The 27407-nt window shown below is 35.3% G+C and overlaps 1 pseudogene; it reads right to left on the bottom strand.

The window, feature by feature from the left end:
• Positions 1-13195: 13195 nt before the first annotated feature.
• On the bottom strand, positions 13196-17023 carry LOC147557291 (protein PSK SIMULATOR 1-like; annotated as a pseudogene).
• Between the last annotated feature and the right edge of the window lie 10384 nt (positions 17024-27407).

Consider the following 27407-nt stretch of genomic DNA (forward strand, 5'->3'; position numbering starts at 1 on the left):
CTCTACTTAGCACTCCAGAAGCTATACTACGATCTCTTCACTCATTCTATACTAAGCTCCGGTTACAAATCACCTACTCCGACGACCTCTGATCTAAGCTATCCTAAGACAGAGATTCCGGCTAAAAGCATCCACGAAACCACATCACATCTTGCTGGAGGCTTCTCGTTTCTCTCATTTCTTGCTGGTCTACCCTTCTGTAAGCAAAAGTCTACCCTTCCGCAAGCAAAGATCTACCCTTCGCAAGCAGAATCCTACTCTTCCATAACCAGAAGTCTATTTTGCTGATCAAGTAGTCCAGAAGCTACCACAACTCATCACTCCGTAGAATCGAGCTCCGACCACTCTACGAGTCGTGCCACCCCGACGCTACAACGACACTAACATCATTAGTAACTCTATCTTCGATCTATTTACTTTATTTTATCAAACTAAGTTATTGACTTGCCCGTTAGAGGGTCCTTGACCGACACCATCCCCAGTGCCCTTGGACTTCACGGTTGTGTTTCTCTTGTGCAGGTCTACAGGTTACCAGTAGAAGTTTCTTACCCTCATGTTAGCCTACCAGTAGCACTAGCCTACCAGTAGCGGTTTCCAGCCCCGATGTTTGCCTACCCATCTACCCGACTACCAGAACCGACCTTATGCCCGTCAACCTGTCTATTTGAAGGCCCGAAGCCTACTTGCTGGTGCCCACCTAACCATCTCTCTAATCGTGTGACTTTCTACCAGTCCACAATCACCATTACTAATAACAACCGTGAATGTTGTTGGTAATTGTTAACGCAATGTGTCAAAATCTTCATCTGATTAAGACACAATTGAAGATGTCTACATTTTTCTTTCTAAATTTCAATGAATATGTCTTTACCCGTATGGCGTAATATGAAAGTTAAACAAATAAGACTCAACATGCCAACAAATAGATTTGGTGATTGAACGTTAATTTGGATATAAGATCCTATGACAATATACATTAAGCAATACTAAGCAGCTCAATATGTCATTAACCTTTTGCCTATTTTAGCAACACATAAAAAAACCCATATGCTAGATAAATTAACCAGAACGAAGAAGGAGGTAGATGCGAAGATCACAGACGAAGAGAAATAAATAAGAGAGAAATTGTCTTTGATTCGATTACTTAATTGTCTCCTCCTTGATCTAGGTTTTTCTATTTTTGTCTTGATATAGGTTTTAGTGGGTTTAGACCATTGATAAGAAGTGAGACTTGTATCTTTGTACTAAGAAATTCAAGAAAGAGGTATGTAGACTTGTATCTTTGTACTAAGAAATTCAAGAAAGAGGTATGTAGATGATCACCTAAAACTTAAACAATAAATATGAAGAAAAAAAACTAAAGAAAAATGTAATATTTTGTTGTTTCTACAATTGAATCCGAGACTAAGATATAGAGCTACAACTAACAACAAAATTGCAAACCTTTCATTGCTAATTCTTACGGCAAGAGCAAGTGAAGATTCAACCACCTACATAAAACAAACTCATAACTCAGAAATTCATTACAACACATCTAAATAAAACCCTAAATCATCATAAAATGGAAAAAAAAAAGAAAAAAAAAATTAACTGATGGACTAAACTCATGAACCATGTGGTTATCAATAAATAAGTTGCAACATGTAGTGGCCCATGGAATTGAAGAATCCAATGTTCATCAACTATGTTCATCAATTATGTTCCACAATTCAAGTATCTAGATCTTACTTTGTTAAGTTTGCTCTATTTTCTCCTTGTCGCTCTATCTATAGCTTCATAAATATAACCAATTGATGGTCTACCATCGGAATCGACAAGACGTAGAACTTTCACCAATGGAGATATACATTTGATTCAGAATTGCATTCCAAATTGAAAACTCTTCTGCCAATACAATATCTCTTACATCGATTTCTTCACTAGTTTTTGACTAAAGCTCTTCTCCCACTCTGATGAAGCAAATATTTTGCTTAATACCAATTTTTGCTCATGTATGTTTTTCAATGTTATAAAACATGTGAAAAATCGTTTCACTACCCGCCTATAAAACTCTTTTTCCTTCGTATGAACACGCATTAGATTCAATTCTTAAGTATGTTTGTAAATGCAGACTGAAATTCTTTTGAGTTTTGCAATTAATTATATATGCGTGCATTGGTAATTGTCCAATGTTATTGAGCGTAATATCCACAAGATGCGCCGCACAATGCGCCCAAAACAAATGTTTTTTTCTTTTTCATTAATAACTCTTCAGCTTTGACATATGTCACAACACTATTAGTTACTACTTGAACAACGTTTTCTTCGTTCACTTGTTCAACAACATCATCTAACAACTTGAACAAATTTTCAACATTCTGGATATGTTAGACGTGTCAATTGATTACAAGATAGCAGAGCCCAATGGACTAATCACTAAGAAGTTAGTGACGAACTTTTCTGTTCATATGTCCACTTATTAGACATTATAGTGCATCCAACCTTCTTCCATTCTTGGTTATACATTCGAGCTCTTTCACTTGCAATACTACTTCTTTGTTTTGCTTTAATATTTTGTATCTCGTTATACGAAGGTGACCTAAGTCCACGACCAAAACAACTCACATCTTCCATCATATCTTTGAAATATACATCGTTCACGAGGTTAAATGATAAATCATTGACATAAAAGAGCTTAGATATTTGGCAAAACATTTTTGTCTAACACCCTTGTTCCAAATTGCATGAATAGTGTTGCTTTTCGACAACTCCGTGATCCTCTATAGTTGTTGTCATTTTTCTCTTAGAATCAATAATCTCTATATTAGGCTCGAGCGCTTCCTATTATTCAATTCTCTTTTTTGCTTTTTCTATTACTTTATCATTCAACATCTTCTTAAATTTTCATATACATCCTTTAGGTTTTACGACAAACAACGACATTCTTCTTAATTCTTCCTAGATAGTGTACACCATCTTATAAACTTCCCTCAATAATCTTTACCCAATAATTGCTTTTGACGTGGTTCTCATTTCGATTGATATGCATACAAGGTTCCCACGTGAGATTATAATATAATAATAAGTCACTGATTATTATACTTATCTAATATATATTGATCAGTAACATATTATTATACATATTTTATACCATAACGAATAGTATTATGAGTAAAGATATATAACAATAACATGATATCAGAAGTTGCTTCAACAAAAAAAAAATATATATCAGAAGAGAGTGGAGAAAATAAAGACAAAAATAATAACTTTGATTAATGAAACAATAACTGGTAAATCGGTTGACTTGTCATACTCTTATCCAATAATAATCGAAAAACAAAAGTGAATAAAAGAAGAAGATTAAGAGTAAAGAAAGAACACAAAAACAAACTTGAGAGAGAGGGAAAGAAAAAGTCTCGTTCATTCTAGAGAGTGTTGCAGGCACATCCTATCATTTCTCTCTTCATTCCTTTAAGTATCATATTGCTGCAAATATGTAGAATAGAGAAGTAAGTTGAGCATTTCTTTTAGTTCATTATAATTCGAAGTGTTTTAGTTTATTGACTAATGACTTGTTAATTTTAAATGTAGAATGTTGAACGGATTTTGATTAGTAAGTCCCCCATTTCTCTCGTTGCCCTTTGAGATATGGAAGAAGAATAAAGTCATTTGCATGAGATTTAATATTCTTGTTAATATGTCATATGCAAAGAAGATGACGAGCCTCGGGAAATACATTGTTGAGAACATGGATTAAACAAGCTCTCTATTAGTTACAATTGTTGTACGAAGGTCGCCCGGCATATACAACTGCTTGAGACATTCTATCCCCCATTTGTAATGATTTGTAGTCTCTTGAGAGATGAATGCACATGCAACAGTAAATGTTTTCTCGTTGAGGTAGAAGATACCACATGAAAAAATGGATGTTTGAACCTATTCGTGTTGTACGTGGAATCAATTATGAGAACTTGAGAAAAATATAATTCAAGATTAACACTGTGAAGATGAGAGAAGAATAAATCAAACACCTCGTTTATATTTTCGTGACGTCCCTGCTTCACCAAATATTGTTAATAATTATACAACTTGTAAACTGTTGTATTACAATCTTTCCTGCACTGGACTCGTGTCTTATTCTTTTAACTGCGTTGTACACGACCGCGTTACTAGAATAGTTATATGTGTTGTGTTTTTTGTGATGCAAAAATATTGTTTTTGGTCGCACTCCACTCCGAGTTAACTTTACGATGATTTGTTTCTCATCTCTACTTAACTGAGCAACATATGCGTGCCCAGTTAGATCTTTAGAAAGATCATGGTTGTGGTAACCGTTCATTACCTTGACCAACCACATTCCTTTGCCCATGCATTTAATTCTTAATCAAAAAGGGCAATTACACTTCATTGAGCCAGATCTTCTACTTACATTAGTCTTAGGAGTAAAACCTTTATTTTTACGGGGGATGTGTTTTAAGTCCAAAATCGCATGATCAATGAGTCTAGAGACCAAAGATAATCTGAAATAGAAAATAAATCCACTCAAAGTAAATTACATGTCTATCCTCTCATTCTCTTTTACTGTCTAACCTATCCTAAGTTAAAAAAAATAACCTAAAATAATATATACCATAATATTTAGAGATTCGTTAAATGATTTCCTCAAAAACAAACTTTCCTTCCGAAAAAATAGTTACCTTTACCTTTTAGCAGAATACTTTCTTTTATATTTCTATTAGAATTAGACAAAAGCAAACCGAAGAGAGAGAGGGAGCATCGTCACTTTCTAATATATAAACTAGGTTTTGATTTCATCCATCATCGACGCCCAAATTAAACTGAGTAAAAAAGGTGAAAGCATCGAGTGGGAGAGAGAGAGAATCGATTGATGGTTTCATTCATCATCTACAGTAGTGAAGAGTAAGAAAAAACAAACGTTAAAATAAAATGTTAACAATGTTGTTAGACTCGATAAGATTCTACCAACATAAAATTTTATTAGAATCAACCTATTGTAACAAATTCATATCAGATGGTAACAGAATCAAGAAAATGCTAGTAAAATACTGAAAATGTAACAAAAACAATTTCACCTAATATATTTTAATTACTAAAAAGTATTTGTTAACCTATTGTAACAAATTCATAAGATGCTAGCAAAATATTCTTGCTTTTTAAACTACTGTATTCAAATTTATTCAACCGGTGCTAATAGAATGTAAAAGTTGCTATTAGAATCAATAAGATGCTAGCTAAATAGTATTTGCTTTTTAAACTACTTTATCAAATTCATTCATCAGATGCTAGTAGAATGTAAAATATGCTAGTGGAATCAGTAAGATGCTAGCAAAATAGTTTGCTTTTTAACCTCACAAAAGAATTTGTAGATGTTTAATTGGATCGAGGTAGAGATAAAAAGCAAATAAAAAATTCATACTTTCTTGAAGTTCAAAGAACATAGAGTTACAAAGAGAGAAAATCGTTTTTGGGAGAAAGCATCTCGTTTTAGGTAAATATTGGTTGAATTGGTAGGTTAATTTAGACAAATATCAGTTTTGGAAATAATATATTTTCTTGAATTCAAAGAACATATAGTTACAGAAAGAAAAACTCGTGTTTGGGAGAGAGAGAACTAGTTTTAGGTAAATATCCATTGATTTGGTAGGTTACTTTAGAAAAATATAAGTTTTGGAAATAAAGATTAACATTAAATATCCACCATAAATATTCTTTCATAAAATTACTAAAAAGTATTTGTTAACCTATTGTAACAAATTCATAAGATGCTAGCAAAATATTCTTGCTTTTTAAACTACTGTATTCAAATTTATTCAACCGATGCTAATAGAATGTAAAAATTGCTATTAGAATCAATAAGATGCTAGCTAAATAGTATTTGCTTTTTAAACTACTTTGTCCAATTCATTCATCAGATGCTAGTAGAATGTAAAATATGCTAGTAGAGTCAGTAAGATGCTAGCAAAATAGTTTGCTTTTTAACCTCACAAAAGAATTTGTAGATGTTTAACTGGATCGAGGTAGAGATAAAAAACAAATTCATACTTTCTTGAAGTTCAAAGAACATAGAGTTACAGAGAGATAAAATCGTTTTTGGGAGAGAGCATCTCGTTTTAGGTAAATATTCATTGAATTGGTAGGTTAATTTAGACAAATATCAGTTTTGGAAATAATATATTTTCTTGAATTCAAAGAACATATAGTTACAGAAAGAGAAACTCGTGTTTGGGAGAGAGAAACTAGTTTTAGGTAAATATCCATTGATTTGGTAGGTTACTTTAGAAAAATATAAGTTTTAGAAATAAAGATTAACATTAAATATCCACCATAAATATTCTTTCATAAAATTTATAAAAAGAATAATTGTATTAACTCAACCATTTTAAACCTTTGGTTTACCAATGGTTAAAAAATATTTATGAAAGGGCAAATCTGAGAGAAAATTAAAGGATTGATGCATGGGGCCCACCAAATAGTGAATTTTTGGACTTATTTTACATTTTCGGTTTATTTTGGTTTTATTTTATTTATTGATTTAGGAGTGGATATATGACTAATTACCCCCCCTATTTTTGGACCTTAAACTCAAAAATCCTTATTTTTATGGCTGACATAGGCACAACTTCTCTCACAAGATAACTTAACAAAAGAACACCGCCTTCATTGCATAAATTTGTCTATGAAAATATTCCAACTAGAACGTTTTATGATGTCCTATGGTTTCGGTGCACCACTCTATAGCTTCCATTTTTTATTTGAAATACTGAAATTTTACCATAACGTAAAATTAATATAGGCAACTATAAATTACATAACAAACTACAAAAATGTTTTAAAGTTCATTATTGAAGCATACCTTGTGATAGTCAAAGCATTGCATCAAATCGGCTCACAGAATTGTGTCAAACTATAAGAATTACAGAAAGAATGGTCTTAAATAATTGTCTACATAGAAATGTTTGGCTATTTCTAAATTTTCACTTTGCTTATTATTAAGTCAGTTTCTTGGAGTACTTCAGGAATATTCCACTATAGATTTGGGTTGAAAAAATTATCATAATAACCAAAAAAGCCTAGATCTTTTTCTATTAGATATAAGTTACCAAAGTTTTATGATTTATGATATATAAAGTATAAAATAATATGAGTAATTGTCATTAAGGTCATTTTTCTATTTTTTTTCATTCCCACACTACCCTTGCCCACTAAAGTTCACTCTCTCCCAAAAAAAACCCAAACATTTTTACGTTTTTTTCTACTTCCCCTTATCTCGATTTTTCTTCTACTTCGAATCTTCATCATGGAAATTTCAGTTCTTCTTATGATCTCTTCATCGATCACTGCCTTCGAGCAATTTATGATGGATGATGGTGGTTAATATGTAAACACAAAATGAATTTATGAAAGGGCAAAACCAACGTGGGGCTCGGCTCCGAATTTTGGGAGCCCGTGAATTTTAAGAGCCCGAGGCTTTTCTCAATTCCAATGTCGGGCTCCTAACAGGGGCTCCCAAATCTAAATTATGTACGTGTATAGTGTATGTGTGCGGACTTTTAATTTCAATTATCAACTATACATTATTAATTTCAAATATAAAATTGAAATTTAATATTATGCTAGAGAGAGGGAGAATTTTGAAAAGATGAAAAAAAATTAAAAAATTATAGAAACAATTGGAAAAACAAATTTAAAACAATTAAGATTTTTTTTATTTTTTTTTAAAATCAGTTTAAAATTTTTTTTAAAAATAAAAATAAGTGGGGTGGATCCCCTGAAACATTTGGAAGCCCGGGAGCATGGGGCTCCTAGCCCCACCAGGAGCCCTGCCCCGCGGATCCTGGGTTGGGAGGCATGCCTTACACTCCAAAAGTTTTCCATTTAAACTTTTGCTGAAAAAGGGTCGAGTTCTTCCCGTACATCATCAAGATCGTCATTATTGTCAATTGGACAAGATAGATTTAACTTTCAGTATTGTTTGTTGGAAACACACTTCCAAAGCTGAAATCACATGGGCATTTTGCAGTAAGTATGATAAAACTTGACTGTATGTATCAATCCAGAGAATGTTTCTAACAGAGATGCAAGTTATTGGTAACCAAGGATTTGAATGTTCAGAGTATACCCATATTTCTCAATGAAAACATCTTTAAATCTCGCCATACTAAATCCCCCTTGATACTCCTCCAAAATTTCAACTACGGGCATTTGGCAATCAGTTGTCATTTGATTTATGGGCTCTCCGATAAGTTTTCAGTTTATTCGTTCCAAATTTAGACAAGACTGGGACTGATGATGATGATGATGATGACATTTCCTAATCCTATTTTTGATGATGAATCTGATGTTGATGGTGAAAACTCTAGAAAAATGTGATGGTGTATTAATGAAAGAAGGGATTACTACCATCAGTTCTTTAGTATCTATTTACTACAAATGTAGATAATTTATTTAACGAAGAAAAATGCAATTAGTGAGTTTGCAATTAGTGAAAATGTAAGAAAAATACCGACAGGGAAAGATGAATACTAGCAAAGTAAGAAAAGTTCTTGGGTGGAAGTCAAAAGTTGGTTTTGAGCAATTAGTGAAAATCTAAACGCAAACTGAGTTTGCAAAATCGCAAATGCAAAGTAAGTTTGCAAATCCCAAATTCAAACTGAGCTTGCCCAATGGAAAATGCAAACCGTGTTTGCAATATCGCAAATGCAAGCTTGGTTTGCAATATCGCAAAATGCAAACTCGGTTGCCAATATCGCAAAATGCAAATTCAGTTTGCATTATTGCACATGAAAAAAACAACAGAAAAAAGCCGTTGTTTTTCTTGGTTTTTTTAAGAAAATATATTGAAAGTGGATCTTGTTAAAAAGATAATAAAGTTATAGAGATTTAAAATTTAAAGAAAATAAACGAATTACTTTGTATATTTTTTGACCTATATAATAATTATCAAATGTTTTGTGCTTTTCTCATTTTCAATATTATTTTGACATATTTAGTTATTAGCCCATTCCAGTACATGAATTCAAGCAATTTATAAATCAGTGTATAATTGACAAGAAATAGGTTGTTGAATTAGTTGTAAAATTTGATCTAATCACACAAAAAAAAATGTTTCACTATTTTCAGTAATGTTAGGGGTAGATTTAACGAAAACAACACTGAAAGTTCTTGCATCTTTTGGACAAATTTTATAAGTTGAAGGAAGAAAGAAATACAAAATTTGACCCAACATATTTTTCTTGGGAATTCGTTACATTCTTAAAAGAGATCTTCATCTATAATATCACCATTTGATCGAATTGGTGGTTGTTGGTAGTGGTTGTTGTAAAACTTGATTGTGGAGAAGAAAAGAAAGATATTTAGATCAACATGATATATATCTCGAGACATGGTAAATGTATCGAATAAGTATCTAATAGACGAAGGAAGTGAGAATAAATAAACTCTTTAGTTAGTAGTAGTTGTTGTAGAACTTGATTGTGGAGAAGAAAATAAAGATGTTGTTGTTAGAATATTTAGGATTTAAGGAAGAAGGTGTGAAGAAAAAAAATTACCTTCTAAAATTTTAGACCACGTTATTGTTCTTTCCAATCCCTTCATATATCAATATTTAATTTCAAATAAAAAATAGCTCTCGATACCAATTTTGTATGGAAACCTCAACACAAAAACTGATTTTGTACAATGGGTCCACAACTAAAAACTCAGCTCCCCTTACCAAAACGCCCTCAAAATATAAGGCACTTCTCCTTGAATGCGTCGGTTGACGACTGACGACTACCACTTCCTATCCCAAACTCTCTTTATAGTGTAGATATTTTCTGGTGATTGGTCACCGGTTTGGTGTGCGCTTAACCAAAAATTGTTCAAAGTATTCATAGCAAGTCAAAGAAGGGTTGTGGTTGTTTGAATTATAGTACACATTGTTAGGGGTGGGATTCGGGCGACCACGGGCTTCTTTTTTACGGGCTCGGGCGGATCGGGTAACAGAAGTTGTAGCCCACCATTAAACGTTGCGCGGATCGGGCCGGACATTTAACCCCAATCTCATGCCCGCAGCCCGCCCGTGCCCGCAAGCCCAAACGGGCCACGGCGGTCACGGGCCGGACGGGTTCGGATTATTTATAAAAATTTTGATTAATTAAAATATTAATATTGCCTCTTTATTAACAAGTTTTACCTTATAAATTACAAAGTTTTAACTTGTAAATTAAATGCATGTACAATTAATGGGTTAGACTAAGGCTGGTATAAATAACCATTCTCTAACCTCTTTTTCTTTTCACCCAATGATGTGGGACTATGTAGAATGTTACTTCTCCTTACTTAGATTTTAATTTTCACTAACTCTTTATTGCCACATTGATGGTGTTGAAGATAAAGAAAGCAAACTTTGCTTTAAAAAAGAAGGCTTGCATTTCAAAATTTAACACCCTTGCAATTCTTTAGTACCACATATTAACGATATTGAAACAATTGAATAAGTTATATAATCTCTTGGTTTTCAGTACAAGGCTTTCATTAACTTAGTAGTACCATATTTTTTTTTTTTTGATGAAAACTTACATTTATCATTTATAAACAAATCAACATTTGCAAATATATCAATAACAACAATGAGATGAATGGTCGTTCAGTCCAAGATCAATCTTGATTGTCTTCCCTCTTTCTCTTTTTTGTGTTTGATATTGGATCAGATACCTTGATTAAGTTACAGAGACCAACATGAGAATTGTATGTATCAGTTACCTCCATTGCCATAACAGTTACAGGACTAGAAGGTAAGTAAGAGCTCCCACGAGCTATTAAAGTGTAATTTGGATCAGCTACTTGTTCTTCCATAATATTATAACAGTTGACAACTTCCCCCATTTGATCTTGCGGGATGAAACTGGTGATATCAGAGAGATATGCTTCAAGTTTTGATGGAAATATTTCCTCTAGACTGCATCTGAGTGCTGCTAGTGTGATTGTGGATGGCCGGAACTCGGTGAACTTTGAATCTAGTAGAGTGCACAGAAGCAACTCGGTGACTTATGGTGCATTGGTGATAATCGTATCGAAGAGAAGAATCAAGTTGGTGGATCAACAACTCCAGATAAGGGTAACTCGTAACACAGCCGACTCTCCACTCCAATGCCTTCAATACAGTAAGTTCCATCTCTTGAATTCTACTCACTTCAAATGAATTGCTCAGATCCTCCATCTGGAGTTCATGCAAAGTAGGGATAGAGACTTCACCAAACTTTGCCACAATATATAAACATACAACAGCAAGTAGCTCCATGAATGCGGCTTCCTGTTTCATATTATAGTTGTTGATAGAGACAAATCGATGGAAGTAACTCGAAGCACGGAACACTGTATCTATGGATAGATTCAATAGTCGTTGAGACTTGAGAAACCATAATATAGCTCTGACTCTGGAAGCTTGGAAGAATGGTGAGTGAAGATGATTAATGTTTATGGGCATGAGATGGAGTTCTTTCTGTTAGAAAACCATGAAAGAGTTCTTGGAGTCTTCTTTGGAGGTGGTGTTGTAGAATGAAAGAAGGCCAACATCACAAAACAAACTTTAAGCAAACTTCAGCTTTTAGTCCCACACCTTTAAGTTAGAAATAAAAGAAGCAAGGAGATAGGTTATATATAACCTCCTCATTTGCTTTGGAAGACATGTTAAGCTTCATCTATTAGTCCCACATTGTTGGGATAAGGATAAAAGAAGCAAGAGGGAAGTTATATCTCCCAAAACAATGCTTGGTAAAAGCTAAAATTTTAAGTAATTCAAGCTCTTTAATCCCACACCTTTGGATCATATAAACTTGGGTTGGTGATATGGTATGAAAAGGGTGTTTGGGTAGCAGCCTTCGGGTAGCTAACGGGTGGATCTTCACGGACGGGTATTTCGGGCCGGGTCTCAAATATGAGCTCCTGTCCGAGTCCCGACCCATATAGCCCGAGCCATCGGGCCAGGTATACCTGGCTCGAGTAGCAATCGGTTTCGAGAGTAAACGGTCCGGGCGGATTGGGCCGGATATCGGGTTCCCGGACCGTTTTCCCACCTCTACACGTTGTCCGTAACATCTCCCTAAATAACGGTTGGTGGGTGACAGTCTTGTGATAAAAAAATATATTAAGGCCCATCCTTGACAAAAAAATATTTAATAGGGGTAATTTCTAGAAAGGTCAAAATAATATTGAAAATGAGTAGAAAAGCACAAAACATCTGAAAATTATTATTCAGGTCAAAAAGTGTGCAAATACAAAAATACCCTTTTTTGTCATTTTGTGTAACTAAATTCTTTTATTTTTCTTTAAACTTTAAATCGATATAACTTTTGTTTGATATGTCGGATTTTTATAAAAATTATATATTTAGAAATGATTTTTCATTAGCTTTCTAACAAGATCCACTTTCAATACTTTTTTTCAAAAAAAAAATCCCAGAAAAAACGGCGTTTTTTCCTTTACGTTTTTCTGCAAACGTGTTTGCAACAATCTGTTATGCAAACGTGGTTGCAACAATCTGTTATGCAAACGTGTTTGCAAAAATCTGTTATGCAAACGTGTTTGCAAAAATCTGTTATGCAAACGTGTTTGCAAAAATCTGTTATGCAAACGTGTTTGCATAATGTAAACTGCAAACGTGTTTGCATAATGTAAACTGCAAACGTGTGTTTGCATAATGTAAACTGCAAACATGTGTTTGTATAATGTAAACTGCAAATTGTGTTTGCAAAATCTAGACTGCAAACATCATTTGAAAGCTTTGCAGAATATAATCTTGAGTTGCATATCTAGCAAATAATTTACGACCTCAAATACAGTGCGAAGCTATAAAAAACACATTCCTACATTTGTAATCTAAAAGTTCGTACGATTTTGAGAGAGAGGTGAGAGCAGAGAGACGAAAAAAAGAACTAACCAACTGGTTTTCATGGCGAAAATAATTTCTAGTACCCCAGCAAAAAGCACCTTGTTTATGCCCAAGAACCAAATTATGAGTTTGGAAAGACCCTTTGTTAGATATTCCCCCTTAGTCTTAGATTAAGAGAGAGATTCGAAAACTAAAGTAAATGAAGAATTAGTGAGAGAAGAAAATCATGATGAATTATGTACAAAGTTACATATATGTTTAAAGAGTTGCTATTCTTTAATCTATTCCCTAACAAAAAACAACCCAAAAAAGTAAAAAAAAAAAAAAAAAAAAAACAGTGTAATATTAACTTTCTTTAATCTCTCCAAAAAGAAGAATAAGAAGTATACAAAATTGATCACTCACCAGATGAACTCAAATGATGAATTTCATACCTACAAATGCAACTCAACCCCACCAAAATCTCAGTAAATGGCAGCTTCTGTCTTTTCTCTATCAACAAAATGCAAAGTTTGTATCAATAACAATGTCGATTTCACATCGAAATTCTGTCCTTCGAAGTTTCTCTCAGGTTGCCATCTCACTGTATATATTATGAGCAAAAGGAGCAAGCCAACCCAATATCACCCTTAACCCATCTCTCAAAGCTTCTGCTAAAGAATCATCGTCCCACCAATCTGTTTGACCTTCTTTTCTCACTAAATTCTTCAATTTCGACATTACCGAAGTTTTTAGGTTAACATGCAACACCTGGTATATATCTTTTCGATAGTATTCGCTAATTGAAGACGGTGATTTCAAGTATCTCTCCATTAGTATTATCACATTTGCATATCTTAACGACGATAACACTGAACCTCCAACTGTTGATGGGTGTGCTTGTTGTGCTAATCTACTACTAGGTTTTCCTATACCAAGAAACCCAATATATGGGTTCTCTTTAAACCCCATTCCAAGTCCAACATTGTTCTCTGAACTTGAAGTTTTTGAATCTTTCGATTCTCGACTCCGAAACCTAACCAACCCATCTTTGGTTGGTATTGAAATCGGTCCTGATTTCGATATCATTTCTTTAGATGGTAGTTTCTCTGATTGGAAGTCTGGAGGTTGTGATGAATATCGAACACGTCGAGCTGTGATTGTAGGAATAACACTATAAGGACCAAAAACGACAGAGATTCGAGCATAAACAGTACAAACCATTCTTGCCATTATTCCAACTATCTTATCAAATGTTTGATTCCATAGAGAAATCTCTCTTAGATGACGAACATGACTTCTCTGCCAGGATAATTTCCTTTCGGACACTTCCATTTCATTTAGGGTTTCTAACCCAGAATACAAACAAGATGTAGTTGTAATAAATTTCTCTAATTTCTCAATGGTTTTATCAATCTCTTTAGATGCAATTACCTAAACCAATTAACCCAAATTTCAAATCGGCATAAACATAATCAAATTTGTTTAATCCAGGATCAATAAAAAATTTCTCTAACCTAGAAACAGCAATAACAATACGATCAAGATCTTTGATTCTTTCAGCACAGCCAATTTGAAAAGTGAAGATTCATCTTTAGAATTCAAATATAAAAGTCCTTCAGATTTCATTACCTCATTACGAAGCTTCATTATTTCATCATCAGATAGAGATTTATAGAGAGATCAAATGAGACATTAATCGAGTTGTTTCAAAAGCCAGAATACCTTGTAATGGAGATTTTGATGAAGAATCTTGTTTTGAACCATAACGAGTTTGAATCTTGCATTCAAAACTATTGAGAACTGAAGATCATTTCACCCCAATACCAAACTATTGAGAAATGGCAGACCTGATGAAGTTTCCATCCAATGGAAGAGAGTGCATCAACCATGCCTTGAACGTTGTCAAGTTGACAAACCAGATCAGGGAAATATGGTTCGACCGCCGACAAACTCATCTCCGCCAAAATGACGAAGTGCAGAAGGAGAAGAAGAATAAACCCTAGTTCTCGATTTTTTCGGGGAGAAAGAGAGTTTTAAGGTTAAGGGTATTTTGGGAAATAAAATAATAGAAAATGACCTGACTGACAATTAGTCATATTATTTAAATCCTTATGTATCATTCCCAATATTATTATGACAACTTTTAGTTAATAGAAAAAAATGATGGTTTTTTTAGTTATTATGATAATATTTTGAACTCAAATAGTCGTTTTCCCTATTTAATAAACCAACATTTTTGAATTTCTAACATTTTTCTCATGCAAAACTCAAATGCATCGCTAAAATGTTAATTGTCTAATGAAAGTCTCGAAATGTGTAGGAACCTATGCCGAAAAATTGTGAATGGAGACTTGTCGGTCAACCAGAACCTAGCTCATAGTGGGATGTCATCAGGGCCAGACGGATTTCATCGGTTAATATATTATTATATATCTTTATCTATGGAACAAATTACAAAACTTTTTTTGCTGACTGGGACATAATAAATGTCTCCATCTCATTTTTCCCTCGCTTAATCGCTCCCTACAGAAACCTTTTACTCTGTCTCTTCAAAATAGATAACCTCTAACAGTACATTCAGGTTCGCTCAATTTGTAATAATCCCAATGTAATCCATTGCCTTATATTGAGAGTGGCAAGAATAATTAGACAAAACAAAAAAAATTCGTTATTAAAAAAAATTAGTTGCGTATTTAATAAATGACCTCTAACATTAAACATTTAGATTTACTCAATTTGAAATAATCTCAATGTTATCCAACGAGTTATAATGAGAGTGGCAAGAATAATGAGACAAAACAAAAAATTTACCGTTATTAAAAAAAAAAAGTTTGTTGTGTATTTAAATTAAAAATTAAGGTTCAAAGGAGTATTGTTACTAGACCATTTTTTTTCTCTTTCTTTCTATCCTTTATCACTGATTTTTCTCGCATAATTATGTATCCTGATTTTCTCTCCCAACCACTCTACATTTTTTGAAACTTTACCAACACCACGTATTCAGGAACACACACGTAAAGTGCTCAATGGATTTATCCGGGCAGGAGGCATGGGTCAGATCTAGTAATTATATATAGAGAGAGACTTCCACATGTATAATGTATATTGTTACAATTTGTAAATCACTCCATAAACTCCAAAATTTGAAGAAAAGTCAGACAATGATAGACATTATAGAGCCCAATTAGTCCACAAACTCACATTCTACTAATTATAGACATACTGTTTAATAGAGCAAGATTGATTTTGAATGATACTTTATTCATCTCATATAAGGAGTATATATAATGTTACATGATAGACAGGAATAGAAATACAGATTAGGTATATGTTACAATTTCCTAACACTGGTAACTATATATTTACAGATAATATTATTTCCTATATGATAATATTGGGTGATTCACGTTTCCATGATTCACGCCAACACTCCCCCTCAAGGTGGTGCATAGATATCACCAATGCCCAGCTTGACAAGTGAATCAGTGAAACTTTTACTGGGTAACGCCTTCGTTAGAATATCAGCTAGTTGTTCAGTTTACTTAACATAAGGAATTTCAATAATTTTTTCCTCTATCTTCTCATATATGAAATTTCGATCAATTTCAACATGTTTAGTTCGATCATGTTGCACTGGATTGTCTGCAATATTAGCAGCAGCCTGGTTATCACAATATAATTGTATAGCTTTGTCCGGGGGAAAGCCAAGCTCCCCCATAAGTATTTTCAGCTATAACATCTCACATATACCTTTAGTCATTGCCTTGTACTCAGCTTCTGCACTTGACATAGATACGACCTTTTGTTTCTTACTCTTCCAAGTGACTAAGTTACTACCAACAAATGTGAAATAACGAAGTAGAACGTCTTCTTTCACCTTTGCCACCCCAATCCGAGTCTGTATATCCTATAATCTTCGCGTGTCCATGGTTAGAAAACATAAGACTCTTTCCTGGAGCTGATTTTAAATATCTTAAGATTCTTACAACTGCCTCCATATGAACTTCACTAGGATTGTGCATGAACCGGCTAACAACACTAACTGCATATGCAATATCAGACCTAGTGTGAGATAAATAAATCAAACGACCAACTAGCCTTTGATATTTCCCTTTTGTCAGCTGGTACTTCATCAGGAAGCTCTTCCATCCCATGATTTTGTTCCATGAGTGTACTTATCGGCTGACAATCAAGCATGCTAGTTTCTTTCAACAAATCAAGAACATATTTCAGTTGAAACAAACATATTCCCCGTTTTGACCGAGTAACTGAAGGATATATTTCCTCGATCAGAAGGAATGGTATCCTTCCGGAGGAATGTCCATCGACCAAGATGTCGATGCGTACGATTTGGCGAATAGGATTCTGATGACCTTACTCAGAAGATCATTAGTCCGGTCCAATTAAGGGCCGTAACGCTTAGCTAGAAGCTAACTACGATCGTCGAATAACTTCGGTAATCCGCGACAAACATAGATCGGATCCTACAAGGGTTACTGATGAGACATAAAAATGTCCCATCTGAGTCTCTTAATTTGGACAAGTTAGTCTATCTAGGGCAGTTACTCTCATGAATTACTCTGTTTTCTACTCAGGTACCTTTTTTAGAGTTATGTGTGCAAAACGGATAAAAGTCGGAGAAAATGCAGACTAGGGGTATTTTGGTCATTTTGTGATTCTGATTTCATGGTCAAGATTAGTGCTTGGATGGAAAGTAGAGTCCAAGACGAACCCGTAGGCGAAAATGGAAGTCAAATCGGAGTCCGGATGAGTAAAATAGAGCGAGTCAAAGTTCAGGTCAATTTCAATGGACCAAGAATCAAGAGGGACACGTGGCGCGCATCCAGGAAATAATCGAATGGACCGGAAAGAGAGCGGGCTACATTCGGTTACAGCAGAAGTACACCGAGCTTTAAACTGCCATCATCTTCTTTCTCTCATCTGTTTCATAAAAATCGAAAATTACAAAAAAAAGCTTAATACCGACCACTGGAAAAAGGAAAGAGTTGACTCGATGGATTTAGCAACCAAGAGAAAAAGGAAGAACCGACTTAACCACCCTATAAAAGGAGAAGAAACCGAGAGATAGAGGCATCCCTCCATTGAAGCAAAAACCGAGAGCTAGAGAGAGAGAGGTAAAGTTCAAGAGTTATTTTTGTCTCTTCTTCTTCTTCTTCTTCTTTATTCTTCTCTTTGTGAGAGAGAGAGAGGTTTAGATTGAAAGAATTAGAGAGAGAGAGAGAGAGAGGCTACTGTTTTGTAGAGAGAGAAAGAGATTGAATTATTAATAAAATCCATTACAATCATCTTTTCTGCTTCTTTCTTTGTTGTTACTGTTAGAGAGAGAAAGAGAGAGTTATAGTATTGTAATAGAGAGAGAAAGAGAAAGGTTAGAGTGAGAAAGAAAGAGAAAACAGTAGAGAGAGAGAAAAACCAGTTGAGGAAAATAATTTTCCTACAGAGAAGTATTTTCCGAGAAGATGAGAAAACTATTTTCCCTAAGGGTCTGTTTGGCTGCACAAAGTAAAATTTCGTGAAAAAAGGTGTTTTCTTCTCCGATTCTTTTTCTTTCTTTAATGTTATTATTTTTCTTCTCTTTAATCATTATTATGCTCTCATCCATCATGAGTAACTAACTTTCCCGATCTAGGGTTAAGGTTAAGCTTTAGTTTTATTTGATTTTCTGACTTAATCACTTTTAAGTACTTAAATACTTTGATTTCTTCGCGTATCTTTCATGATAACCCCTTTCATTAGTTATACTTATGTTTGATGTTTCATATTTAGGCTTCGGGTCTTTAATGTTTCATGCTTACATTTGATATCTAATAGTTAGAGTACCCGTGATTTTATGTATCGAAATTGAAAATTTTAAAGTAAGTGTTCTAAAAAGTAAAAATCATCCGAGGTTGGTTATTCTTCCTTGAGTTATATAAGAAGAAGATCTGAATTGCATAAGTTAGATGTCATATTTGCTAAAGTGGATCCTGAAATCCTAGATTCTTCCTTCTTATAAGTTTCCCGATTATCAACTTTTTATCGTTTCTATTTTAGTTATTTCACTTTAAAAACAATCTTTAAAAGAGGAATCACCATAGATAAAAGTTTTAGAATAGATTATACTTAGTCCCTGAGGATTCGATCCTAGTTTTATCAGGTTTTACTACTTGACACCGGTATACTTGCGGGGGTACCTTTTTGGACATATCAAGTTTTTGGCGCCGCTGCCGGGGACTAATAGCGGATTTGTTCTAATCTTGTTTCTATTTTTTTTGCTTTTTGAATTCTTTGACTTGCTTCTCAGTTTTCTTTGGTGTGCAGAATACTGAGGATCAAAAGAGGAGGTGCAACAAGAAGAAGGACTCAAAAGGAATTTTTCTAATATATATATAAAAAAAAGCCTCGGATTCGAACACTTAAGGGAATAGTGGTCCGGGTCGTCTGCAAAGGTCATCGCCCGTCTAGAACGGGAGGTAATTTTTCTGATCACCCACGAATCTCCTGTAAGTGGGTAATTGTGTGAATTTGTTTGCCTCATTGTTTTGCCGAACTGTTTAGTGTAAGCATTTTAGTAAGGGCACAAAACCCAATTACAAGATAGGAGTTCGGATTTCATCACCGTTCTCTTGCCCATTTAGGAAACAACATTCACGATCCTAAGCCTCGTTAATAATTAAAATCTGATTTAGACAGTGACCCTAGGGTATCGAGCTCATAGGACCTTCATAAACAACTCGGGAACTCGATTTTTACTGGGCATTCTCAGAGGAAAGCGTGTGAGCAATTCTTGTCAAAAAGACCGACTCGAGAAGAGGAAACGTTTGCCAAAGAAAGACGGTTGTTACAACGTTCATCGTTGACTGTCTTCCTAGAGAATTGTGTACCGTCTACTCTGATCGAGTAACCTTAACAATCAGAGTTCAAGTGTTGTGGCGAAATAGGAGCTGTCTAGATTATTAGGCAAATCTGACAAGCCATTCACTAAATCTATATCTAATAACTTGTTGCTAGATTCTGTTTAGGTTGCTTGGTAGAGTCAGCTTGATTGTGTTTGTTTCCTTAGGAACTTCGTAGTGATTCTATGGTTTTCGAAGAAAAAAAAATAGTCTATTTGTTTCCATGGTCATTGGTCTCTAGTTTATGCCCGATGAATATCGTGATCAGAGAGGTCGTTTCATTAGTAGAGAAACCCATTTAAGTCTTCTAGAGAAACCTTCTGTGAGTGACACTATGGGTGAGAATCTGAACCAAGAACGGGAAGGAACCCAACCTATGACACTCAAAGATTACGTCAACCCCACTAGGACTGGTCAGCCATCATGTATAAGGTTGCCTCAGGTCACAACTCACTTCGAGTTAAAGCCAAGCATAATCCAAATGTTTCCTATCTTCCGTGGGGTTGAGAACGAGAATCCCTACCACCATATTAGGGATTTCGAGGAAATCTGTGGGACCATGAACTTCCAAAATATGTCTGCTGAAGTCCTGAGACTTAGGTTGTTCCCTTTCTCTTTGAAAGAGAAAGCAAAATCATGGTTATACGCCTTACAACCTCAGTCCATTATTACATGGGAAGAATTAAGCAGTTCGTTCCTTCTAAAATTCTTCCCTAAGCATAAAACTACCTTTTTAAAGCAAAGTCTTAATATTTTAATGCAACAAGAAGGAGAATCTCTCTATAAATATCTTGAGAGATTTAAAGAACTTGTACTTCAATGTCCTCACCATGGGTTCGATCAAATGAGGTTAGTCTAGATTCTTTATGACGGACTAAACTACCCCACCACATCCAGGGTTGGGGCATTCTGTGGTGGTAGCTTTACCCATAAGCCTGGCGATGAGTGCATGGCGTTTCTAGAAGATCTAACTGAGAAATCCCAGCAATGGGAAACTTCTAGAGGACCCCCCACTAGGACAAATCCTACTCCAAATCGGGGTGGCGTCTATAGAGTAGATGATTCAGAACTAAAACTGTCCACCCTATCCAAAAGGATAGAAGCCCTAGAGCTTGGTCAACCTAAAACATTCAGGGAAGATCCCACTCAAGCCATGAGTGTTGGAAATGAACCCATTTCACATATGTGCTCCGTCTGTGGAGACCCATCTCATACAGGGCACAAGTGTCTCCTATTCTGTGGTTCCGATGACAGAGAACAAGCTAATGCTCTTTATCAAAACTTTAGGCCAAAAAATCGTCAGAAGTTTGACCCTTACTCGAACACTTACAATCCGGGATGGAGAAATCACCCTAATTTCTCATGGTCCAAAAATCAATATCAAGGTCAAAACCAAAGTCAGCTTAGCAGTTCTATAAACCCACCTGGTTTCAATGCTCCTAGGAATCCTTATGTTCAAAATCAAGCTCAAACTAGTACCCAATACACTTCGCAGAATAAGGAATCTCTAGAGGAGACCATGAATAAACTAGCTAAAATCCAAATAGAGTTTATGCAAAAGACTACCCAGTCCATAACTAGTTTAGAAACCCAGGTAGGTCAACTTTCAGAAGCCCTTAGACATAGGGAAAAGGGTATGTTTCCTAGTCAACCAGAGCCTAATCCGAAGAATAAACAGTCGATGGATCAAGCTAATGCTATAACCACCCTTAGAAGTGGTAGGGTAGTTGACTAGGTAGGAGTGCCTGAAGATAGTGAATCAGATCCTAAACCCTCCTCCTTATCAACCAACATCCCTAGGGGAGAGCCTGAGAAGACCCTTGAGCCTGAAAACCCACCTGTGGAACCTGAGTCCTATGTCCCTAGAAGAAATCTCAGTTTGAGGAGATAATGGAATTGTTCAAACAAGTTAGTATTAATATTCCATTACTAGATGCGATTAAACAAGTCCCAGCTTACGCTAAATTCCTTAAAGATCTATGTACTAGGAAGCGTCAGATGAATGTGCATAAGAAAGTCTTCTTGACTGAGAAGGTGAGTTCAATCATCCAACATAACCTACCACCTAAGTAGAAAGATCCAGGAAGTCCTACACTACCTTGCACCATAGGAGACCATAAGATAGAACGAGCTTTGTTAGATCTAGGTGCTAGTGTCAATCTTCTTCCATATTCTGTGTACCTACAGTTAGGTTTAGGAGAAATCAAAGCCACATCTGTAGTTCTTCAATTGGCAGATCAGTCCGTTAGGCGACCCCGTGGTGTAGTAGAAGATTGCTGATAAAAGTTAGTGAATTCATCTTCCTTGTGGATTTCATCATCCTAGCTACTGAACCAGTTCATGATACCCAAAGTCAAATTCCTGTCATTTTAGGACGTCCATTCTTAGCCACCTCCAATGCCGTAATATACTGTGGGAGTGGACTTTTGAGATTGTCTTTTGGAAACATGACTGTAGAGATGAATATCTTCAATGTTGTACTTCATCCTGATGATATTAACGATTTCGATGAGTTAAATTTGATAGAGATGTTAGCTCAGGATTCTTTACCTAAAACCCTAACTAATGATCCTTTGGAAACATTGTTGGCTCATTTTGGCTTAGACTTTAATGAGGATGAAAGTATCAATGAGGTGAATGCTTTACTGGATTCCACCCCATTACTGGATACAGATAAGTGGAAAGCTAAAATTGAACCCCTCATATCGTCAGAGCCAATGGATCTACCAACATCATAGATATCTCCACTATCCGTCAAAGCTAAAATTCTATTTAGGCCTGTGAGATATGTTTATGGGACATTCCCAATGTTATATCACACTCCCACTAGTTATATCATCCGATTAAATACCCATTCTTATGTGTAACCCGATGTAGGATCCGATCGAAGTTAGCCATGAATTACTTCGTAATTCGACGATCGTAGTTGGTTTCTAGCTAAACGCTACGACCCCTAAATCAATCGGACTTGATGATCTTCTTCATCAATTGTCCTAGCCGACATATTGCTCGCATTGCCATCTGGGTCGAAAGACATCTCCTTCAACTCCTTCACTTATATATATATATATATATATATATATATATATATATATATGTGTGTGTGTGTGTATGTGTGTGTGTGTATATATATACATGTGTGTGTAAACATTTACATACAAGTGTGTGTAAACATTTATATACATGTGTGTATATGTGTACATCTATTATGTGTGTAATTAAATGTGCTCAAGTGACATATAATTAAATAGACAACAAACGATTTTTTTTTTGGGTCTCAACAACTATATGACACATTTATGACAAAGTAAATTTTGCGGGTGTAATAGTACTACATGGTGATGTGCCATGTGAGTTGGTATGATCCACTCCTTTTGTAGTTCAACCGTTATATAAAGGAGTGAAGCCCTCACTCCCTCACTTGTGTTGTGAGGACTTGGAGCAACTTGTGAGGATTTGGAGCAACTTGTGGAGGGATTTTGCTTGCTTTGGATATTTAAGGTAAGGTTTTTGGTTTTTACCTTTGTTCTTCATATTCTTTGCTTGTTTTTCCCATATTTTCATATGTTCTTCCCATGCTTTCCATATTTTTTTCCTTTGCACGGTTTTAGCAAGATTTTGATGCTTGAATCTTTATGAAATAATATATTTGTTGAAATCCATGTTTTGCTATTTATGGAATATGGGCCTTGAATTTGCTTAAAGTAGTCTAGATGGCTAAGTGTCGGCTCGTTCCTTAGGTATTATGGCAGTATTAGATGCCTAGCTATTTAAAGTTTAGCAGGACTTTAGTTATCCTAGAGAGACCAAATATAGTCTAGCTGGACTAAGTGTTGGCTCAATCCATATAGCGGGACTTTAATTGCCCTATAGAGACCAAATATAGTCTAGCTGGACTAAGTGTTGGCTCAGTCCATTTAGAGGGACTTTAATTGTCCTAAAGAGACAAAATATAGTCTAGCTGGACTAAGTGTTGGCCAAACCATTTAGCGGGACTTTAGTTGCCCTAGAGAAACCAAATATAGTCTAGCTGGACTAAGTGTTGGCTCAATCCATTCGAGCTAGCGGGACTTATTTGTCCTAGAGAGATCAAATATAGTCTAGCTGGACTAAGTGTTGGCTCAATCCATTCGAGCTAGCAGGACTTATTTGTCCTAGAGAGACCAAATATAGTCTGGTTAGACTAAGTATTGGTTCGCTCGCGAGTCATACGTGCAAACATTTGTTGGATTTGTTTCAGACAAAAGTTTGTAGGCCTCGACATTAGGTGGGAAACAATTGGTCCCCCTTCGATGACGTTTACTTTTATGACGAAGGTTATTCTTGAAGTCTTTCCAACCCGGAGGCAATTTTTCAATTATTGCTCGGACTTGAAAGGCTTCATTTGTTACCAATGTTTCGGCCATTAATTCCTAGAGAGTTATTTGGAATTCTTGATCTTGGGTTATGACTGGTTTAGAGTCAACCATTTTAAAGTCCAGAAACCTTCCAACGATAAATTTCTTCACTCCTGCAGTTTCGGCTTTATATTTATTGTGTAGTGTGTTCCATAATTCCTTTGCATTATCAATCACACAATACACATTATAAAGGCCATCATCCGACGAATTCAAAATATAATTTTTACATGAAAAATACTATGCTTCCAGGCTTCTATGGCCAAGTATATTGGATATCTCCATCTTCTCGAAGGACCGGTTTGTCTTCAGTCAGATATTTTGCCAACCCTAGAGTGGTTAGACAAGACATCATCTTTTGTGCTTATCACTTAAAATCGATGCCCTTAAACTTCTCTTGTTTTTCGACAAAGGCAGGACCAACACTTTTCATTGTGGCTTCACCAGTTGTTGCCATCTCTATTTCTGTCTCACACAGAAACTTAATTCTCTATACCGATGTAAATTCAATTGTCTTAAGATTGTTGGTTTCGGTGTACCGATTCAACAAGTTGACTCAGCGAGTCTATAACCGAATCACTGGTGAAACTGGTTACTATGATAAGCCTAAAATAGGTTTATTCCTCAAGTGTAGGGATCAAGTTATAGTAAAGTTTGTAAATCGGGAATTTGTTCTAAGGGACAAGTAATTTTATCTAAATCTTAAATTAAAACTCCTTTCCTTGATTTGATTGGTTTTGAAAATAATAAAACAATGACAAACTAAATAGGAAGGGAGTAAGATGAGAAAGAAATTTAGGATTTAGAATCCACCATATTAGTTCACTTTTTAACTCATATAATTAATCAACTAAGCCTCTATCTTTATAACTCAAAATTTAATATAATGAACTATATAAATTTCGGGAGGTATTTTTGATAAAAGCATTTCATATTCATGTAATAAAGACATTAAAGTACAATCAAAAGGTTTAATTAATCAAATCACATATCTTAAAGAGATCCATAATACGTTTCATCATAAACCCTAAATAAAGATTAGCTACTCATGGAATCTAAAGTAATATTCATTGAAATTCTAAAGTAAATGGAATTACAAAAGATAATGAAAAGAAATCACCAAATGGGATTTAGATCCATAGCTCTTTGTGCCTCCATGTTGATGTCCAATATTAGCTCCAAATGTTTCCAAGAATATTACCCAAAACTACAAATAATAGCTTTTTAGTTGAGAAGATAGAAGAGAAATGTAGAAGAGAAATAGATCAAGAGATTTTAAAGAAGAGATGAAGAAATTAGAAAAGAAGAAAGAGATTGGAAAGGAAGATAAGAAAAGAAATTGGAAAGAAATTATGGTGAAATGGGTAGTAAAAGAAAAGAATGGAAGCTAGGGTTTTAAGTGATAAGGATGAAAAGGGTAAAAATGGAAAGGTTTTATTACTTTATCTCCAAGAAATAGATAAACATTGGCTAAGGAATCAACTAGTACAATTGAGGGCAAATCTGGAATTTCTGGTGGAAGTTGTGGTGAAAAGATGGCCACTTGTCAATTAGTTATAGGCTGAAAATTAAGGAAGGACAAAAGGAGGGGCTAGAAGGTAATTTCGGAGGGCTTAAAAGTAGAGCAGAAAGGACCATGCGAATTCTGTCCGTTGGGCATTTGGGATGGAACTTCAATGTTCAGCGGGTATACCGAATACTGATGCTCCATGATTAAGGACGTGCCACGTCACCTTGTTGTGTCCCACCAGCCAGAATGGTGACCGAAATGATCCCACCAGCCACATTATTTGACTTCAGCTTTGCCTTTGCATATTTCACTCATCCGGACTCCGAATTGACTTTCGTTTTCTCCTACGGACTCGTATTGGACTCTAATTTCTAACCATGCACTGACCTTGACCAAATTACCAGAATGTCCTTGACTCCAAATGACAAAAATACCCTTCATGCATCTTTTTCTCATTTTTAACCGTTTTCACACTTAACTCTGCAAAAGCCACCTAATCAAGAAAACCAACAATTTTATTATAATAAAGACTCAAAACGAACTAACTCGGTTAAATTAAACGACTCAGATGGGACATTTTCATTACCCATCAGTTATCCAGAACAAATGATTCGTAGTCGAATCTCACTATCGATTTAAGATTGGAAAGAGGAATTGTATTCCTTCTTTGTTTACCGATTTAGTACTTAAAAGTCAACAAACTTCTGATTTTAAAAAATCAGAATGTCTTTGATTAAGAAATCAAATAGACTAAAAAGAAAAAGAAAAATCAGAATATTAGAAGAAGAAGATTTTTAATCAAGGTGAGGTATTCCTTTTTTCTTAAGACAATTGACGTCCTGTATAGTATTAAACAATTACCAGCGTTTGTCTCCTAGGATACAACGACTACTTTTCGATTCAATGGTACTTCGAATCAGAAAGTAGTCGAACTTGAAAGTATACTAACCTCTGACTTAATGCGAATTGATCGAACTTCCTTCTTATGAAACTCCTTGAATACTCTATCAAATGGTTTTCTTAAACTCTCTAAAATGAACTTCTAATAATGCTTGATGCTCTGGAAAAGACGGACTGAAATTTGGAGTTCATTTGGGTCCTATAAATAGGTTTCAAATAGACACATGCATTTGGCACACTTCCGTTGGTTAAGGGACTCATCTATTGAGAAAGTAAAGCGACGGGTCACTTCTTTAGCAACAGATCCTGTCTGTTGAGATTTGAACCGTTAGATCTTGCTCAAAAGCTCGGGAGGAACACCCTCCGTTAAATCTTCTTAGGCGCGTCCAAAATTGCCAACCAGCTTAATCTTGGTGGCCGTTAGATGGAGTTCGGGAGATGTCCCACCCCATGCCCGACACAGGCTTAACGCCATCCGTTGGATCTACGCGGACTCAACAAGCGTCGTTAGATCTGAACCAGCGCTCCTTGCGCAAATGGCCCTCAAACCAACATTTCCTTATTGCCGTTTGGTCCCTAACTTAACCATTTTCCGTCCAAACTTCAAACTTGAATATCTCATTCATTCGGAATCGGATTTGAGTGATTCTTGGCTCTAAACTTAAGAGCTCGACGAGACGAATGCAATGGTTTGCTTCGTTTCTGAGTTTGACGACTTGAACCGATCTGAAATCGGCTCCAATTCCAACACGTTTCTCAACCAATTCGTTCAAGAAATCATCTAGTTTCTCAATATTGACACTCGGCATAACAACAATATGAGCAATGTTTCCTTGACAAGCTGGTTG

The sequence above is a fragment of the Eschscholzia californica genome, unplaced genomic scaffold, assembly GCF_041429995.1.
Source record: "Eschscholzia californica isolate CP2 unplaced genomic scaffold, dmEscCali1.0.p SCAF_2, whole genome shotgun sequence".
Lineage (NCBI taxonomy): Eukaryota > Viridiplantae > Streptophyta > Magnoliopsida > Ranunculales > Papaveraceae > Eschscholzia > Eschscholzia californica.